The sequence below is a fragment of the Mixophyes fleayi genome, chromosome 4, assembly GCF_038048845.1.
Source record: "Mixophyes fleayi isolate aMixFle1 chromosome 4, aMixFle1.hap1, whole genome shotgun sequence".
NCBI lineage: Eukaryota > Metazoa > Chordata > Amphibia > Anura > Limnodynastidae > Mixophyes > Mixophyes fleayi.
Window position 1 is genome coordinate 206,533,248 of NC_134405.1, and position 20,497 is coordinate 206,553,744.

At 39.4% G+C, this 20,497-nt stretch overlaps 1 protein-coding gene across 4 annotated transcripts in view; it reads right to left on the reverse strand.

Moving 5' to 3' along the window:
- Positions 1-20,497, reverse strand: part of CPLX2 (complexin 2) — a 93,089-nt gene that overhangs the window by 49,332 nt on the left and 23,260 nt on the right. The window contains exon 1 of one of the 4 annotated variants that reach the window (XM_075209203.1): positions 5,456-5,474. The exons of 2 other annotated variants lie outside the window; for them this stretch is intronic. The gene's annotated coding sequence lies outside the window, so the exon portion shown is untranslated. Of the gene's footprint in view, positions 1-409; positions 724-5,455; positions 5,475-20,497 lie in introns of those variants that run through there. One more of the 4 variants, XM_075209201.1, reaches the window with a different exon arrangement.

The window sequence follows — 20,497 nt, forward strand, 5'->3', positions numbered from 1 at the left end:
GTAATATCTGTACATCGTTTGATAAGTGATAAAGACACATAGTTTCTTTTCTGTGCTATGGCCAACTGTCATTTATGTAAGTTTCAACATATCAATAAAACAATCATGACCATCCAGCTTAATATGACAACATATGTCACATGCGAAGCCTGTCCACTTTAAGCACTAACATACTGAGATTATTTATAGTCACTCACAACACTTAAAGTGCACTCATAACTTTCAACTTAGCAGTTTATGTTAGAACTAGTTGCCAGTCCTATGAACTTACTTAGGTTATCCCCAATAATTTGAATTCTACATAGGGAGCTGTCCTTTCAGCACCACGGTGCTCCATTCACACCACCAAGCAGCTAAATGCTGTAAAATAACACTTGTATCCATTCCTCTCTACACACTGATTACTAACCTGGATTGCTGTGATATTAGCACTGCAGTGTAGGTACGATTTCTCGAGAAATAGAATCGTGTCCTAAGCGCTGAAAGCTGTCACTGCTGCAGAGAGTAAGTGTTATGTTCCTGTGCTTCCCCAGCTGATGACTCTCAGCAGTCACTCCCTTCACTCACTGACGTGGTGTCTCCCCTCCTCCTGTCTATCTCTGCTCCCTCTCACCAGTGGGAAAGTCTAACTAGTCTTTGCTCTGCGTTGATTGATGGTGATCAGCTGGGTCTCAGCTTTGTACAGAAAATCTGTGCAGCGTCTACACTGCCTATTGCAATGGAAGGCGCCTCTCATGCTATAATGTAACAAAGATAAACAGAAATAGGGAGAATTGTCTTAGTGAGGGAGGGATGACCTTGCGTTTTGACAACAACACTACCAGCTTTAAAGGCTGGGTCCCCCGGAGCCCAACCCACATTTAACCTTCGTGTAAAGATCCTAATGAGATACTTCATTATTTCTGTCATCTTTGCTTCATTGGCCAGTGTAATATTAATCATGCCTGACTACAAAGAAAAGAGGAGATTCACCCTACTGAAACTCGTTCTGCTGCCAGGAAAAGAAATTCATGAATAACCCACACACATCAGGCTACTAATATTACGTTGCTGGCATTAGATGCACAAATCAGGAACTGTTAATAGTGTTTCCTGAAACATGTCTTTCACCGACTGTGCTATCGCTTTCTAAAAATCATTGTTATAGTAGTTGGAAGGAACCATATTTTGCAGGTTGTTTGACATTCAGTAATCATAGCTGGTATTCAGTCGGAGGCTCCCTGAGACAGTCACCTGAGGTAATGCTGGACCATGTTAGAGGTAAACAAACACAGACTGACATACACCACACACACAAACACACACACACACACACACACACACACACACACACACACACACACACACACACACACATCCCCTACCACCACCACACTACACAATGCCAGACACACCTAAACTGTTTATTCTGTGACAGCTCAGTTTCCATTATGCATCCTTCTATACACTACTACTGTTTCTTACAAAATTATTTCTTCCAATATTGCACAGCAATGCCTAGTGACTTCATTGATGAAAACATGATCCCAAGGTCAGTAGGTTACAGATCAATAAACTGTGACTTTGGCTTTCAATAAATGTTAGTGATTTCACATAATTCGTTTTTCTCTCTCTCCAAACCTCACAATAACTGTCTCAAGAGAACCACCTACAGTCATATTTCCAATGAGCATGTTTTTTCATCTCAGCATGGTTAGATGTACTAGTACGTACTAGTGTACTTACATAGTATGTTAATATTTATAAAAAATGTGTTTTTCTACAAATTTAAAATTACAATTTGCATAAATTACCTGCATGTAGTTTTAGAAGTCATGACCACTCACACTAATAATAATAATAATTTAATTTTGAGATAATGATGAACCAAATTGAATGGAATGTAAAAGTAATTTTGTTACGAGTTTTTACAGTTGTATCTTTTACTACTTCCTCCTTTATGAAAATCATCAGAGAGGACATCCACTAGCACCTTCTCATCTAGTAATGTAATTCCACATGCCATTTAAATGGTTTGTATACATTCTTTTAACTGGCCTCTTCACTGACCCAGGTAGTTCAAAGGAGGGCCTTGTTCAGGTCAACAAGATAAGAAAACATATGCAAACCGCTCTGAGTATCCTGCAGACACTGAGATCACAGGTAGTGTCACAGGGTGCAAAGTTCCAACAACACCATCTTTGATTTCGGCTAGGTATATACTGCAAGAAATTTCTCCCGATGCGATAGTTTCACCTATTTTAGCTACTACAAAAAAAAAGTCCCGATCAACATACCGATTCCTGTGTACGATTTTATAACGATGTGTGCTCTGTCATTTGACTTTAGATCATTGTGTACGTACACACACTTACACGTTATCTGACCAAACAGTCGGATGTCGGCTGATTTGCCCGATTATTCAACGAAAATGCTCCATTGTGTACCTAGCCCTACACTTTTGCTTCTTCAGTCTGCAAATTACCATTTTGCACTATATTTGTAAATTTGAGTTTTGCTGAATTTATAGTCAGTAGATAAAGCTGGGGAGATGATGGTTAATCGAGTCTCTTGTGTATTGTGTTTGGGAGAGGATGGGTAATTCCAAGTGGAAGTATCAGTGAAAAAAAATTGCTTATCTATACATGGGTCAACCAGAAATACCGGAATATCTATCATGCACAATATTCCAGCATTCAGGACTGACCATCAGCTTCTCTTGCTGTTAGTCTGATATTTAAAGCAATGTGATCATGTTGTGTTCAGTCTGGAACCTAAGTGAGTACATTGTTACTAATGGCTCTTTAACCACCTGTCTGAACTAACCCTTACAGCCAATGAATTGCCTCTTCCTCGTCAGCTAAATATATCATTTGCAGAAAGCTGGTATCACAAGGAGAGATGTTTCTTGGAGAAAGGTTGAGTACAAGCACACAACTAACCAGGAATGAGGCAACCTGTGGCAACAACCACAGATAGCAAAATGAAAAGAATCAATTTGAAAATGTCAATTTTCTTGATGTAAAACCATTAGTGGTATTTACCTTGTTGGAAGATCTAATCCTTTTTATAGATTATAATATTTAATATTTAAAGGTACACTCAGTTTATCTAAAAATGTTTCTGGTAATTTGTATAATGATAAGAAGTGTGGTCTTTCAGTGACCCTTGCAGGCAGCACAATGGCTAGACACACCTCTGACTGACAACATGTGACCCATGGTGTGATGATGATTACAATACCTTATAGAAGTACACAATGATATAGATTTTAGGCCATACTCCGAAAATACTTTTTAAAGAAGAAATATGTTCAGCAAGGGTTATACCCAATATCATTAGGAGGGAATATGATGTTCAGTGGCCTGTGGAGGAGAGAATATGATGGTCAGTGGCCTGTGGTAGAATCAGGGCCGGATTTACCGCTAGGCAACCTAGGCACCTGATGGTGAGGTGGTGATGGTGATTGGCACAGAGGTGGTGATGGTGAAGGGCACAGAGGTGGTGATGGTGAAGGGCGCAGAGGTGGTGAAGAGGCACAGAGGTGGTGATGGGCACAGAGGTGGTGATGGTGAAGAGGCACAGAGGTGGTGATGGTGATTGGCACAGAAGTGGTGATGGTGAAGGGCACAGAGGTGGTGATGGGCACAGAGGTGGTGATGGTGAAGAGGCACAGAGGTGGTTATGGTGATTGGCACAGAAGTGGTGATGGTGAAGGGCACAGAGGTGGTGATGGGCACAGAGGTGGTGATGGTGAAGGGCACAGAGGTGGTGATGGGCACAGAGGTGGGGATGGTGATTGGCACAGAGGTGGTGATGGTGATGGGCACAGAGGTGATGGTGAAAGGGCACATGTGATATTGTGAAGGGGCAAAAGTGACAATGAAGGGGCACAGTGTGATGATAGAAGGACAAAAGTGACAAGAGCACATACTTGGATTTATGCGTATTATTTTTGCAAACAACTTAAGTAAGTATTTCTGCCCTGACTTCAATATTTATTATGTTGTTTTGACCCAACTACTTAAAAAAACGGGACTGCTTGGTAATTATTTAGGGGTGCCTTTTTCTGCAGCAGGGTGGCCTTGCTCTTTTCACATGTTAGGTACGCCCCCAAAGATGCAAGCCACGCCCTCATCTCCTTTGGCGGCGGCACATGCTTTCATATCTACTTAACTATAGGGGTATATGGTAGGCATGCGGCGGCACATGCTTTCACTTCTACGTAACTATAGGGGTATATGGTAGGCATGCGGCGGCACATGCTTTCACTTCTACGTAACTATAGGGGTATATGGTAGGCATGCGGCGGCACATGCTTTCACTTCTACGTAACTATAGGGGTATATAGTAGGCTGCAAAAATATAGTACTATGGATTGTTTCAGGGAGGGGGCCCAAAAACAGTATCCTGCCTAGGGCCCTATGAGGTCTAAATCCGGCTCTGGGTAGAATGTGGGTCCTGCATTGTCAAATTCCTTTCAAAACACCTGAAATTTGCTAACCTTTGCCATCTGTAGTACTCTTAATACTGAAGGACACCTATCCTCAGGAAAACAGTTTGTGTACATGGGGATGTTTTGGGATTGCCTGATCTTTCTTCCAACCAAGCAATTCAAAATAATTATCATGGTTGGGAAGATGTGTAACATACAGAAACATACACAGTTGATTGTGTCATTAATTGTGTATAGTTTAGTAGTGTGTAAGTCTTACAACCAGAGTATTTTGTTGCCTTCTTTGTAATCACGGTGATAATGAGTCAAGGTTTTCACATCATGATGATCAATGTAAAAATGAGTTAAAGACACACTGTCAATATCAGATGCTACTATCACTATTACTCATTTTTAAACACATCACATTTCTCTACACAAATACTTAATAATACTAATAATGGGGATATATAGCCCTGAATTATACTGCCAACAGGGTTTAAGTAAAATGCATTGGTATAAAAATGTTATCCTTATTGTCTACTAATGCTTCTCTTTATGAATAACATTGCCAAAGCCAGGTGTTTTAGCTTCCATTCACTTTCACAAGCATCTATGTTTTATATTTTAAGCTGCTCATAATCTAGACATGCAATAAACATTTTCTACTAACAGAGCGGAAAGCTGCCATCTCTCCAATGTGACATGCTGCATCAGGCAGGTGGAATCTGCCATTGAAAATAAAAAAAACATGAAAATGTAATCTCTAAATCAAAACTGAGTGCATTTGAAACAATACATGATGCAAGAAACAAAACATTATACTAAGTATAAGGGTAAGTGCACTTGTGATTCCATAGTAAATAGCAGTATCCATATATTAATCTGCAGCTGGATCCCCAGAACACCTATTTCACTTTATAGTATACAATTTATGTTTTTGTTTGTTCTATTGCTTGTAATGACAAAATGGTACAGAAAGCAATATTATATTTATGCTTATAAATGCTCTTGAATGGCACTTCTTTACATTATTAATACCTTTTAGTTGAAAGTATTGGCAAAGTGCTCAGCACAATTTTCCATATATGGTTCTGTTACCTAAGAAATCAATATAGAAATAGAGTAGAGTTTATGACAGTGAACACTGCATTGTGGCACAAAACGTTTTTTGCTATTAGCTTGAATACCCTGAGCTGTTCACTGCGGGAACTAATCAGATATATGTTATATTTACCCCAGTATTTACCCCATTCCACATGTGGCTTTTAAACTTGGCATGTCTTGCTAGCAGAATTTGTCCCCAGTCTAACTCCAATCACACCATACAGCATAGCTGATTAACCAACATCATCTCAGCTCTGTTCATTAACTATAAATTCTGCAAAATATGAATAAACAAATATAGGGCATAATTATTATTATTTAATATCAGTATCATCCATGGGGAAACTATTCAATAGCTGAGTTTGACCAGGCACGGGCTGGCAAATGTCAGCCCGGGGCGCACAGGCGGCCACATCACATGACACGCGATGCGGTCGCATCATTGATGAAGCGCCCGCATCGCGTGTGAAGTGATGCGGCCGCCTGTGCGCTGACAGGGGGGGACGCGGCCCAAAAAGCGGATAGACTGAGTGGCCCCCTCTGCCTCCCGGCCCAGCCCGCCCCTGAGTTTGACAATACTAACTCTGTAGCTATGCAATTTTGCAAACACAATTTCACTTATTTTTAATTGCAAGAGAAAACACAGATTTTCAACTTTTTTAATAGTCAAGGTACACTATGTATTGTAACAAACTGTTTTCCATCTGTAAGAAAATGTTGATCTCTTCCTATTTAGATATTTATCAAACAAATTCCCAGATTGTTTTACAACCATGCATGTCATATCATGGGTAAAATCCAAATTTCAGGATAGGCAACGTATAATAATTTACCTGTTGTTTATCTGCGATTCCCAGCTTGCCTTGGTAGCCATTTCAATACATTCTAATTGTGGTTCAGCAAGAACTAGACATCCATATGTTGCTAAAACCTTTAGAGAAAATATATCAAACAAATGTAATGGTGTACAATACATAGCGGATTATAAAAGCTAATAAGCAAAGCTTGTATCACTATTGTATCTAAAGATTCAAACTATTATGAAAGAATGAAAATGTGAAGGAAAGTAAATATGTAGCTAGCACAGAGCAGCTGTCACCAAATGCCAACTCATTAGCATGTGATTGTAAGATGAGGCTCTTTAGAAATCTGAATGGGAGGTTCAACGCTAACCTTTGTAATCAAATGAAAAGCAAGGGAGGGATGTTTATTTTACTGGTTGCTAGGAGACCAAAAGAGCAGGTCAGGGAGAAGCGAAGAATGCAAGTACACAGTAGGAAAAGGTTCAATGAAGAGCCCCGATCTAAAGAGAACTCTGTTTGACAATGTTGTAAGTTAATTCATTCTGACGGCGATACCTATAGGCATTCCAACTGCGCAAACCTTGAATTTTACACTCATGAAACCTTTTATCTTGTTATTGTTCTGTTACTGTGACTATTTAGCAACCATTATGGAGAAAACCTGTTTGACAATTAAGATAATACATACAACAGTGATCTCAAATATGGTCTACTTTTGTCTCAAAATTATTAAAGACCAAACTCATATTTCCACTTATATCTGACCTAACATTAAGTTCCCTGTTGATGAAATTGAGTGGACTCTGTCCAATTATTACATGTTACCGAAAACTGTCCTTTTTTTTCTTTTGGAATATTATTAAAACCTACCACTAAAATACTTATGCATACATTTGCACATTTAGGGCCTGATTCATGTTCGGATGTATGTATTGTGTATTTTGCGTGAAAGGCTCTGGGAATGCTCAGACATATGCGATTCATGTCTGAACGCAAATAAAACTTAAAAAAAAAGCTTCCGACTTGTACAGTAAGGGCATGCTGAGGGCGATCCGACGCAAGTCCTGGTTTTCACGTAAGTATGCTTGGTGTCAGCTGTATCATTTGCACCAGCTACAGGGCTTGTGTAAGTGCTGATTGATGGTTATGGCTGACACAGTATAGTCTTTGTTTTAAAAACTACACATATGCATGCCACTAGCTAGCAAGCACATAACATGTATATGCCAGTAAGACTATAAAAACATATTGTAAGTTGTGAGAAAGCCACTCTTAGCTGGGAAGGTGGTTACCATCTGTGGAATTCAACTCACTCAGGCAGATCTGGGTACATACAAAATATAGGTTTATTGACAGCACAAACATAATATACAGTTCATGGTAAATGGTATCCTATACCAGCAGCCTCTTGCAGTCAGCACCCCAAAGTAATAACCTCCACAGCTTCTGAGTCCTCAGAGTCTTATCCTCCCGCTGTATTACTGCTACCATTAAATAAACAGCTCTATGTTATCCAGCCTGGGATACTGGCTCACACAGACCCTGACCTGTAAGTGTTTCCTCCAGAGACACTGCGATTCCTGGCCCAGAGTCCTTTTTGCTGGTGTTAGGTATACCAGGATCCTTCAAGATAGAATGAATCTATTGACATACTGCTCTCCTTATATACCTGGCTGTCTACACAGGAAGTAGGGTTTATCAGTAGATACTTAAATAATTTAACTGTTAGACATACCATTTCTGTTACCTTGATTATTCAATAGAATGGCTTGACTGAATCAGCTATTTGGCTCGATACACTTAGCAAGGGGTTACAATATTAAATCAGGGAACATGACTTGTGTGAAACATTAAGATATTTGCCACATTGTATATACAACCTTACAGTTTGAAATATAATTTTGATACAAATAACATTTGCATTGATAGATATTAATACATTTCACAGGGCTATTTCAGCCAGTATAGTACTGTGAAGACACATTGCACACCCCCTGTATATTCTAACCTAATTACCTCCCAGATTACCTGTTGACCTAGCTAATTAACTTGGGCTGCCAACTAGCTATCTAACAGTCACTAAGACATCGTTCTGCCTACATTATTAACAACCCAGATCTAAGCTACACATCATAACAAATGACATTAATGCTCTGGTGTATATACTTAGACTGGGCCAAAGATTAAAAAATACAATAAACTGTGAGAAATGAGTGATGAATAAAAAGCCCTCAGCACAATGGAACCCTGTTACATCACATATGTACAGTACGCATTAAAAGCCTCTCAATTTATATATTTAATGTAAAAAAAAGTTTTCTATTCCATCCATATTATACTTAATTATTATATTGTTAAGAGTGGTTCATTCATTTTATAGTATATTTTTTTTAAGACGTTACCTCTGGGCCAATAACTGTCGCATCCCTTTCATCTTAGAAATCTTGTGGTTGCCACTGTCTATTGCGTTATAAAGTTCACATTATATTAATTTTCAGTTTCATTGTCATATATACTGTAAGGTGCTCTGTGGTCCCCGTGAAGGGGAGGATGCCTACATTGTCCTTGCCATTTTTTACCCTGTTCCTCCACCTCCCCCTATGATTATGTCATTGTGGGTTCAGTGTTCCATGTGATAGCACCAGACTGAGCACACACAGGCCTGGTGTTTGCACAGTATGTTGCAGGTCCCCACATAGTGAAAACTGCTGGTTGCTCAGGGTTTGCATGCGCACAAGATGTGCATGCACATACACCATCCAGACCAGTGCATGTGCACAAATGTGCTGTAACATCATATACATCATGTACATGTGGCTGTGTCACGATTCTAACGGATACAATGAATTTTCTTTCGCCAACCTGCATTAGCAATGGCAATAACAAAGACTCAGAGTCTAATGAACCCCTGGTTTTCACCACGGACCATTTACAAGGATGTGTGGAATTTGCTGCTTGTGGATTCGCAGGTCATGACCCTCTGCCCTGCCTCCAGGCATGACAAGTTGGTGTCAACAGCAAGAAGAATGTGGTCAACATAGTCAGGCTGGTACACAAACAGACTGCAGAGTGCCAAATCAGGAAACGGAAGGAATGTTAGAACATGGAACAATATTCGGGAAATCAGTATGACATGGGACAGCTTATATGGGACTAATGGTACCATTATGGCACATACTGGAAGCAGAGCAGAGATATGGAACACTATATGATTTCCTAGCAGCTGAAATAATGATATTTATTGAGAGCAGAGATGATGATATTTACTGGGAGCAGTAATATTGTATTGAGGAAGAAGTATATTGGGTGTAAGGATTAAGGAATCTATGTAATTTATGGAATGATTATAAGTAATTTGCGCTAGATTGCTGTGTGGAACTAGATAATGTTTATCTAATTCATTTTGTACAGCAATAGCAACAGTGACACCTGTGTATTATAGAAAAGCAGGCGACCCAGTATACATGAGAGGGGAATGACAAGACAGTTAATTTAGTAAAAACATTGCAAAAAAACAATTATATTTGGTTTTAACACAACTCTAAAGAGGACTTGTTATGTCTCTAATATACACCAAAATATTAAACTATTTCAATAATTTTGTTCTTTGGTACCCAAATACATAGTTTAATATTTTTTAGCACATAAGCCCTGTGTCTCACCTCTACCTGCCACTTGTGTATAATTTTGTAAGGACATATAAGGGTTTCTTTTGGAAACATATTGAAATGAGAAGTTTTGTTTCATGAGTCTTAGCTAAAAAAAAATCACAAAAATACTTTTTATTATTGCTCCCATAGTTAATTTTACATACTTGAAGTAGTCCCAGATTACCAACATTAAACTTACCAAATTATCCTGAGTATATGGCTAACAAATATATGTCCCTTACTCATGGTCTTATGGAGTTCTATCATAATTACTAATTTTTCAATGTTGCCCTCTGGGAGATCCCGGAAGGGAAGTTGGGCGTGTGATGACGGATGGGGCATGGCATGGCTCGACGAATCACATCATTTTGGGGCAAAATGAAGTGGGCAGATGCGGGAGAATGCCCTGCTCTCCCCGGAGTCCCAGATTTCGGGAGTCTCCTGGTCCTTCCGGAAAAGTTGGCAAATATGAGTTATATTATAAAAGTAGAACAGCCTAATACTTCTGGGCTGTCCAAACAATGTTCACATTTTACCACTGTTTGCAATGTGTAGTATAACAATTTAATATTGGGAAAATGCATTAATATTAATACAAATTCATATAGATTAATATTAAAAAATACAAGTTTAGATGGAAACATAATAAACCTCATAAGCCTTCCTTTTGTTTATAAAATACATAATTGTTTGTTTTTCTGACCAGCAATTTTACACATAATTTTGTGATGTGTAATTAGCAAATATTTTATATTGTTTTATTTGTCACAGCAGTTTGGTTTCTCAGGATAAATGGTTACTGTTTACATAGCAAAGGCACTAGTTAGGGTTTCAGGCATGATAGTGTGAGGATGGAAAATGACTTCTTCTGTTAAATGACAACACACAGCCCTACCCAATTTAGCGTGTCCTATAAGCCCCAAGATGTTCTTTCAGTGATAGTACTGGCTGCAACAACATCCTTAGAATGCCTATAGGAATAGCATAATGGGCCCATTATCGATTAAAGGATCATGAAGATTCATGAGTGATTGTGTAAAAGATTTGATCCACAGTGATATTTTGTCTCCCAATGCTCCACAGTATTAGATATCTACCCCAGAATGTAAGTATGATGACAGCTGCTGAATATGTACCAAATAAACCAACCATTACAGCATAATAAACAGTGAACAAAGGAGCAGATAATCTGGATTTAGTACTGTACAGAACAGGATGTCTGTTTTCTATTTATCTCAATGATGCTCACAGCTTGTTCTAAGATGTCAATAATTACAGTCCTACACAACAGGGTCTATTCTTATCCAAACTAGTCCTATAGTAAACATTTGTCAAAATCTATGTTAAGATATATAATGAAAACATTTCTTAGTACACTGTCCCACAGACATGGACAGGACACTAGGCATGCTCTGGTAGCCATTAGCTGGTGACTAAACGTTAGAGGAGCTGGATGCTTCCATTCCTGAGATCACCACTAAACTGCTAATTAATAGTTGGACAATGATTGCTGTAAAATATAATAATACATGAACACAACTTTAGGGGATCATGAACACACTTAGGGCTCATTTAGAGTTGGACACATTTGTTTTCAACATGCACTCATAATATATGTGCCCCTAAAATGGCGTACTGACATATTTGTTTTGAGTTGCACATATCTTATGTCCACCCAAAAAATGAGGGCCCCTACCCTAGGGAAAAAACAGCCCTATGCTGAAAGCACTAGAGCACTTCCCACAAGGGTGTTAATGTGATTAACAGTTTAAGAAGGATTCTAGAAAGCTCTAGCTGCAATAAGGTACTTGAGTATGCAATCCCGTGTAGAACTACAAGTGCCAGCGTAATGGTGCTTGTCCTGCTGGAACCTGTAATGTCACAGAAAAAAGACTTAAAAAACATAAATGTGCCTTTTTTTTGCAGCATGTATTTTGCACCACATGATTTTTTATGCTTTTATATCATCCCGCAGAGTTGTTTATTTTGTTTTAAAGTATGACACTTCTTTGTTGTGCTTTTTGCATTGGATATAATTTTATCCAGAAACCGATTTTGTGTCATATATCAGGGCAAAAACAATATCTTGCCTGGTGATATAGAGATATAGGTAAAAAAAAGCATAGAAAATGCAATGTAATTAGCAGAAATAGTGGAAAATCACGTGCAATTCAATAAATGAAAATCATCTTAGGGTGGATATCTCTTTAACTCTTTATTATAATTTGCCACATTAAAAAAAAAAACAGGCAAACAATGGTGTCAATGACAACCGGAGGATCCACTGCCTAGATGTCAGCAGTACTTATTTGCATTTACAGCCCTATCTCATACATTTTAAATAAATCACATATACTATTACTATTCATCCAAAGGAACAAAACATTTTTGGCGCAAATACGTAACAGAATTCTACATTAGAAAACAGGATATATCAATTTTGAATTCAGCATGAAAAGACACATGTAATCTGTTTATGATTAATATTTCCTGCATGCACTGTGCATCATGTGAATGTTGGTAATGGTGAAAAACTGAAGCGTTCTTTTTTTTTAATAATAAATGGCATATAAGAAATATCACACTAAATATTTGGCTTTAGCAGATAAATCCAGTTCTTGTATTTTAGATTTGCTTCCATGAGGCTGTACTGAAATAAAAAACAAACATCACACAAATATGACAGGTCAACCCACAATTTTTCTCGTCCTTTGCTGTATTTTTACAAGCTGATGAGACATGTTAAAGCATATGATCAGTTTTTACCTATGGGGATTCAAGGAATATACTCGCTGCCTTAGCTCTTTGTCTGCTGTTTTACATCTAGGCAGCAGAGCTATTATTCAGACAAATAATGTGAACAATGCAGACACACTCTTGTGTACACTCACACTGTACATCTGGACTTCCATTAATACAGGTACCTACAAAAATATTGCCTACTGCTCTTAAGTGGTTGAAAGCCTTGTATCTCAACTGGATGCCAAACACTAGTCCAAATGTATACCTGTTAATATGTTTAGAACTAATTGCATCCACGTCTATCAACACTTAACTAGATACCACTGAATGCCTTGATCTATTACAAAGCACATTTTGTATATTTTCCTGTGGCTAAAGGTACATGAACTCTGCAGGGCCCACTTCTCATGTATTGTTCTCTAATGTTAATTTTAATTCTCAATCATGCACTGGGATATCTCATGATATTAAAAAAAAATCTGTGATATCAAACATATCAGCCAAAAGTCTTCTGAATGCTGTATTTAAATAAGGTGTAAACATAACATTTACACTGTAAATGTTAGGAGCGGTGGCCATCCCATTCAGCTTCCCCACTGGCTGCTCGGTTACCATTGATGCTTCAGAGTAGCCTGGTGGGTAGTTCAGAGTGCAATCACATGATTGTATTGTGGTGAATTGCTGCAAAGGTGGCACTGCTCTTGTGGAGTCATTTTATTGTTTGCCTGCCCCTTTTAGTGCAGTTAGCTATGTAGCTCCTCACCCATGTTAGTAGTTGTTCCTGTTACTGCTGTGGGGCAAATTATTATTGGTTTTGTTACTGGTGCCAGTTTTGAGCTTTGCTTTGCTCTGACTATTCCTTAGATTGCCGCCTGCTCTGACCCTTCCAGGTCTCTGATTATGCTCTTTATTGCCACCTGCTCTGACCTTTGTTTGGACCTGGCTATTCTCTAGATTGCTGCTTGCCCTAAACTTTTGCCTGGATTTTGACCTTTCTTGGTTAGCTGCCAGCTAGACCTCTGCTTAGACACTAGACCTTGTTCCAGCCTGGTTGAGTACCTACTCTTCCATGTTTTTTTTCGTCTGTAAGGTTTTGATTAGTGTCTCAAAATGTTTCCTGCATCAGCATCATTCTTTGAATAAGCCTCCCTTGCTGCATGCACAAGACCAGAGGGCAACTGAGTACCAGTGAGCATGTTCAGTTCTAATAGAAAAGTGACTGCTCAAGGTAAAGACAACAACTAGCTGGTTCTGGAGGCTTTTTCTGGGAATTTGGCACATGGTGTCACAATAAACACATATATGGTATAATTAAATCAAAGTTGACACAATGGTCCCGAGTAGAATTGAAGATAAGCCAAATTTTAGCCTAAAATATGCACAGGATAAATAACACCCACTGGAAAATCAAGCCGATTGCAGTACAATGAATTCAGAAAAGCATCAGTAAATGTCACATGTCTATAGCCTTATAAAAGGAACTTACAGCCCCTGGGACACTCATTATCCCTGCATTGTAATAGAGGAAAACATCTGTGAATATTCTCTGTTACTATGACTAATAGTAGTCCAGACTGTACACTTGTATGGGGACTGCATTAGTCTGACTTATTTATTTTTTCCTTTATTTCCCTTACACATTTTATACCCTTACTATAATAATACAGCCTACAGCTTGCAATCACAGAGCAACATTCTTCAGTGCTTGTCATTAGCACCGTTGCAAAACTAGGTGTAGAAATACACAGGCAAATCCTTGTGATAGTAAACAGTTTATTTGTTAAAACATTACTAGTAGGAGATAGGCAGACATTCTTACACAACCCCTTCAGTCATTCATACAACAAGGAAGTCACAATAATTATATGACAAATACTGGATGTGCAGCGCAAAAGGCCTAGCTAGTACACCCAGTCCACATTAGGGTGCAAGCCAAGACTCCATTCTCAGGAGATGCCTCTTGAAAACTCCTTCCATTTTAGAACCACCTCTTTCATTTATTAAAACATTTCCATGTTTCTCCTAAAATACTGCACAGTGTAAAATATACAAATGGGGAGATATTGGTGACTGTCTTTATTTCATGTGGCACTTTTATGTATTTGAAGTTTTGTTTTATATTGGGCAATGTGCATGTAGAAATGCCCTTCTCAGCTGAAGTGCATTGGGAATGTGCAAAATGGCAACTCAGAGCTGGTTCGACTGTAAATAGCCTTGTGCTCTTCCACATGGAACGACGAATGACCCTCTCCGTAATCTTATCCAGAGGTGTAACTAAATATTATATATATATATATATATAGTAACATTTTGAAGGGACCCACAAAGTTTCTAGGGAAGAACACCCTCCCCTCCACTCAGATACCTTGCTAGGCCATTCACCTGCACGACACCATTTCTGTACTTAGAGAGGAATTGAGCATTAGCATTCCCTTCTCCTCTGAGCATAATTAAATTTTGGAGACCTAGAATGTCAGCTTGCATGGACTGCATTCTGCGGCTTCAAGTGCCTGTCATTGCTGGTGCTCACAAAGAAGGGAGTGATCACTGACCCAACACGATTCTTTTAAAGCAGAATGCTTAGAGGAGATGTAGAAGGAAGCAAGGTGAAGGGAAGCAGCATAGGTGGCAGATACACTTATAGAGACACCCTGCTAGCCCCCATCAGCAGCTGGGCCTCATAACAGTTGCTGCTCCAGTAACTACGCCTATGCTTTTATCTAAATTCAATAATTTTGCTTCTCATGAATAAATATCTTTTTCTTGCAATGGTCCACAAAATTAGATGCAAAAGAACAAATTCTCCATACCTAGCAAGTACCGCCCTCTCTCTGCCTCAACTGCTCTTATAGGTTTGTGCAAGCTCTTGCTTTTTTGTAAATGACGCCATCTAGCTTCGCAAACTCAAACACTGTGGCAGATATCTAAGCACACTAGCACAAATCGAGGGGCATGTTGCCACTAAAGACCTTTTTGTGCTGTGCGTGGGCAACTGCTTGTTTTTTAAATTAAGTCCAGTGTGTTCACAACAAACTCAAGTCAGTGGTAATTAACATAATAATGAAATCCATCAAACTGTCATCAAAACTCCCACTCAGAGAAAGAGAAAATCTGTTACCAATTTAAAAAAATATATATTTTGATGGGAATGATTTTCATTTTTTCTGAAAAACTGGATACAAGCCACCCAGTTCTGCATCTTATGGACAGAAAATGGTGGAAGAAATCCTGAATTGCCCTATAGTACTGTAGTTGCCCCTGATTGTGCTCTGCCAGAAGAAGCTTGACCATTGGCCAGAATTAAAAAAATTTGCTATTGAAACTCATTCATGTTCTAGCATGTCGTCTGAGCTTGTGTTCAGTGCTGCCTGTGGAAATGTAATGCTGACACTTCTAAAAATGAATAACATTAAATAGCCCATAAACTCATCCCTCACCCCATGCAAAACTCACAATAAAAATGAATGTGCAATGTAAAAAAATACTGTACAGTGATAGATGTATTCTAAACTAAGATAAGTCATTACAGTGCAAATACAATTTTTTGGCTTTAATTGTTTCATTTTGCAGTAGAACCCTCTTTAGATGTGTTCACTTCAATTTTTGAGCTTATGGTCTTGTGATGGTGGCTTTTGCTTTGTGAATGGCACTTTTTATGATTAACTTTATTGGTCGTTTTTGCTACAGATTCTTATGTATTTCAAACTAACTTTGGGCCAACTTCGTCATGTCTTTTTAATTTGTATGGTTTTCAGATTTGGATGATTTGATTCACTCGGTATAAGGCACCATATCTGCTGTACAGGTCATGTTGAGGAGAAAGTTAATACGGTTGCAGGTTATTTCCCTATAAGCAGTCTTGATTTATGTGTAGGTCACATCTAAACCATGGTAGGTCCACTATTGTTAATATAACAATGACACAATGCTGACACAATAGAGGTAAGTTAATTACTGCGATACTGCTTTGAAATATGATCTGACACTTTTGCTGGTATATATTAAGGATGAGCGGACTCGGATTCCTGGAATCCGAGCCCCCCGAACAATGCGGATCCGAGTCAGATCCGAGCACTGTCCGGGTATTCCCGCCGATTCCGAAACTTAAAACGAGGCTCTGAGTCATAATCCCGCTGTCGGATCTCGCGATACTCGGAACCTTTAAATTCCCCGCTTGCCGTCGCCATCTTCACTCGGGCATTGATCAGGGAAGAGGGAGGGTGTGTTAGGTGGTCCTCTGTCCTGCTATTTCTCGTGCTGTGCTGTGCTCTGTCCTGCTGAGTCCAGTGGTGCTTTTGTCCTGTGCTCTGTCCTGCTGAGTCCAGTGGTGCTTTTGCCAGTGCTCTGTCCTGCTGAGTCCAGTGGTGCTTTTGGCCAGTGCTCTGTCCTTGCTGAGTCCAGCGGGGCTTTTGTCCTGTGCTTTGTTCTGCTAAGTGCATATTTATTTTAAAAGTATTAAAAATTCTTCCATAAAAAGAAAAAAAAAAGAAAAATTCTACAAAAATCCTTTTAAAAAAACATAAAAAAAAAAAAAAGTCCTTGCTGAGTCCAGTGGTGCATCAGTCCAGTGCTGTGTCCTTGCTGAGTCCAGTGGTGCATCAGTCCAGAGCTCTGTCCTTGCTGAGTCCAGTGGTGCATCAGTCCAGTGCTCTGTCCTTGCTGAGTCCAGTGGTGCATCAGTCCAGAGCTCTGTCCTTGCTGAGTCCAGTGGTGCATCAGTCCAGTGCTCTGTCCTTGCTGAGTCCAGTGGTGCATCAGTCCAGTGCTCTGTCCTTGCTGAGTCCAGTGGTGCATCAGTCCAGAAACTGAGGGAAATAATCTCTCAGTGGCTTAACCCACTTAGACTCTCCTGGGGATTTGTGGTGTCAGACAACGCCAGTAACATTGTGCGGGCATTACATATGTGCAATTTCCTTTGTGGCTCCATTATCCCAATTAAAAGGATTTTTACCTGTTGGTGTTATGATGTTATAAACACTACACTTGAAAGCTTGAGCCTTTAAATGAAAAAGTCACTCTTCATTGCACGAAGATTTGCAACAGGGACAGTTTTTTTGTTCACAAAGTCAACAAATAACACTTCGACGCTGTCTGTCTTTCACATACTTGATGGGATCTCAATGATGAATGCTCTGTACCATGGTCGTCAAAAACAAGAGGTAGTGACGCGCTCGAACTACACCCTATATGCTGCAGAGGATGTAGGAGCAGCCATATGTGCAGTGGAATTCAGACCAGTTGAGGGTGATATATTGTGGCCCCAATACCAAATTGGGTACCGGGGCCACTCCACTACGCAGTCCAGATAGCTGTGCAGTGGAATTCAGATCCGTTGAGGGTTTTATATTGTGGCCCCGGTACCACTACGCAGTCCACATAGATAAGTATCAGATATTATACTACATTCACTGTTGCTGCTGTACCCAAAAATATGTACTGCAATTCCAAACTACGTTCACTGTTGCTGCTGTACCAAAAAATAGGTACTGCTATTTCAAAATACGTTCACTGTTGCTGCTGTACCAAAAAATCAAATATTGTACCTAAAATCAATATTTTGAGGTGTGAGGTGTTCCGAATAGACTGGAAATTAGTGGAAATGATTGTTATTGAATGTTATTGAGGTTAATAATAGCGTAGGAGTGAAAAATAAACAAAAAACTTGATTTTAACCCTTTTTATGCTTTTTTAAAAATAAATCAGAACCCAAAACCCTAAATCAGAACCAAAACCTTTCGTCAGGTGTTTTGGCAAAACAAATCCGAACCCAAAACCTCAAGCTAATCAGAACCCAAAGCAGCAGCCAACCTGCCCACCCAAGGTATACTGTACACAGAACTGCTCTTTTTAGAGCTTAACAGCAAAACGCTACTACAGCATCACCCATCCACCTAAACATTTTCCACAGCACCCACAACACAGTTCTGTTCAATTAACTAGTTGTTTACTCCCCACATAATTGTCTCCCATTCCACCTAAACTTATTTTGTCTTTATTTACACACACTGCTTCTCCCTCTTAAAGGGAACATAACCAAATTTATATTTTAATTATAAAGCTTGCACCACCCCCTCACCCTCCAGCCGCACACTATACTATTCCAGAATAAGCAAGCATATGCACTAATTAGCAGTTTCACTGCAGAGCTCTTAACCAAGTAGCCTGGAACCGGGCACCGTAATCCCACTGCCCGGCCCACCCCCAAGAGTTTAATACTCTGTATACCCATATAGTCGCCCCAGTATACACGGCACTAGAGCTATAAACTAGGCAAAACAGCTATAAACAAATAATGCAAAAGGAGCTATAAACATCTCCCACTCCAGAAGAGCCACCGGACGGCCGAAATCGTGTATACTGTCTCGCCTGTTCTCTCTCTTTTCTCCTCCCCCCCCCTCTCCCTCCCAATCCCCATCTTTTCTCCCCACAGGTCGCGCCACGGAAGAAACAAGGAAGCAATCAGAACCCAAAGCCCAAAACCCAAAACACTAAAAGTGGCGGTGCACACCCTTAGTATATATGCATACGGTTCTGAGAAGTGAGAAGTATTCTTTGAAAACCAACTATACTCTAACCTATAAATATATTTGTACAACTTATACAACTAAGAAAGCTGTTTTTAGCTTCCAAGGCAATTTTTTACAGTGTACTTCATACCACCGATACGAAAACACTTATTGTAAGTCCATGTTAGCAATGCTAACCCCTGTAATATTGTTCATGACACCAAAGGTACATTGGGATTGACTATCACTATTGTGTTGTTGTTTAGTGTTTATTACATTGGTTTAAATGAGCCATTAAATGTGTCTACTCATATACAATACACTTGGTGCAAAAAGCATGCCAATATTCCTTTTGTGTAGAAAAAAAAGATTCTGTAGCCAACTGCTAACTAGGGAACATCTAAATAAATGTGGCCTGCCCACCCTTTGAACATTATTTATATATCTTGTCTTGCTAAATGAAATCTTGTTTAAGCATGTGGGTGCGATACAAGGCACATAAGTGCAGTTTTGGACTGGGGAATAACGGGCCCACCAGATGCAATGCATTGATAGGGGCCCCAAAATACTGCACCGCTGAAGGTGTGTGAAGTGCCACCCACTAGAGGGTGTAAAATACAAAAACAATAACTGCCCCGATAACCTCACAGTGATTTTTCTTTTGTTTTGGCTCAGTGTCTGTGGGGTGCTGCTATCTTTTTAACCAGTACAAGGCTGCTCTCCAACCCCTTTCTACCCACTTGAAATACACAAGCAATGTGGTGCACTACTGCTAGGTACACAAAGCTCACCATTCAAGAGCAGAGAACTGTAAAGTGGGACATACCTCCCAACTGTCCCTGCAATGGGGACAAAGTCCTGACTGAGCAGACAGTCACCCAAAATAAGAACTGTCCTTTGAGAACCAGGACAGTTGATAGGCTGTCCTGCTATCTCTTACCTGTTCTTGCAGATTTCACTACTTGCTGTGGTTTGTGTCTTAAGATAAATTGCTTCTTCTCTGGATCCTGGAATGTTAGGTCCCTGTTTGGAAAATGGAAAGCCTAGTAATGAGTGAACCTCAAAATTTCCTTCTCCCAAACCAGCTGATGTTAAAACAATAGCACCCATGTTTAATAAACAGGTCTCCCTACCTGCAACAATCCCAAACGTTAAATGAACAGCAATCACATTTAATACATATAATGATTTACCCCCAACCTGCCCTGCAATTAAATTATAGTATTAACATTTAAAATATAAACCCATTTCCCCTCAAACAGCCCTGACATTTCC